We start from the raw sequence: 614 nt of genomic DNA, 5'->3' as shown, positions 1-614 counted from the left end.
TACTCTGTGCCCCAAGGCCTGGGCAGATGTGCACCTCCAAGAGAAACACCGGCTGCTGCCTGTGGGGCTCTGCTAATTAGCCGGGCAGCACCTGCATCTCTCCTGAGCAGCCGCCCAAGCACACAGCTTCCAGGGACACTGCCGGGGCCGGGGCTGAGGAAAGGGGAGGGCAGCAAACCCCCCCAGCTGTCTGGCAGTGTTCCTGACCAGCCTCGGCCCACCGAGCATTCACCAGGGCCTCTGGCGTGCGGGGCAGAGATAGTCTCACAGCTGTGATGGCCGAGTGGTTAAGGCGTTGGACTAGAAATTCAATAGGGTTTCCCTGCGCCGGTTCAAATCCTGCTCACAGCGAGGGCTGTGTTTTAGCCACATCCTGGAACCAGGACAATACAGCAGCACAGGCCCTGAGACACTGCCCAGGGGCTGTCTGTGACCAGTGTGTGCAAGAGGTGAGGGGAGTCTGTGCCTGGGGGAAATGCTGACCCTGGGGCAGGGTCACTGCTCTTGCTGCTGCTGGCCCAGCCTGTCTCCAATGTCAGCCTGACAGTGTGACACTCACCTGTTTAATGCCCTGGCAAGGACTGGGCAGCCCTGGTTCATCTGCAGCCAGAGAT

At 60.7% G+C, this 614-nt stretch overlaps 1 non-coding gene across 1 annotated transcript; it reads left to right on the top strand.

The window, feature by feature from the left end:
* Positions 1-269: 269 nt before the first annotated feature.
* Positions 270-351, top strand: TRNAS-AGA (transfer RNA serine (anticodon AGA)). Its single transcript has one exon. It is a non-coding gene; the product is annotated as a tRNA-Ser (tRNA).
* Positions 352-614: the final 263 nt, after the last annotated feature.

The sequence above is a fragment of the Carettochelys insculpta genome, chromosome 7 (assembly GCF_033958435.1).
Source record: "Carettochelys insculpta isolate YL-2023 chromosome 7, ASM3395843v1, whole genome shotgun sequence".
NCBI classification, from domain to species: domain Eukaryota; kingdom Metazoa; phylum Chordata; order Testudines; family Carettochelyidae; genus Carettochelys; species Carettochelys insculpta.
This window is presented reverse-complemented; position numbering and strand designations above follow the sequence as displayed.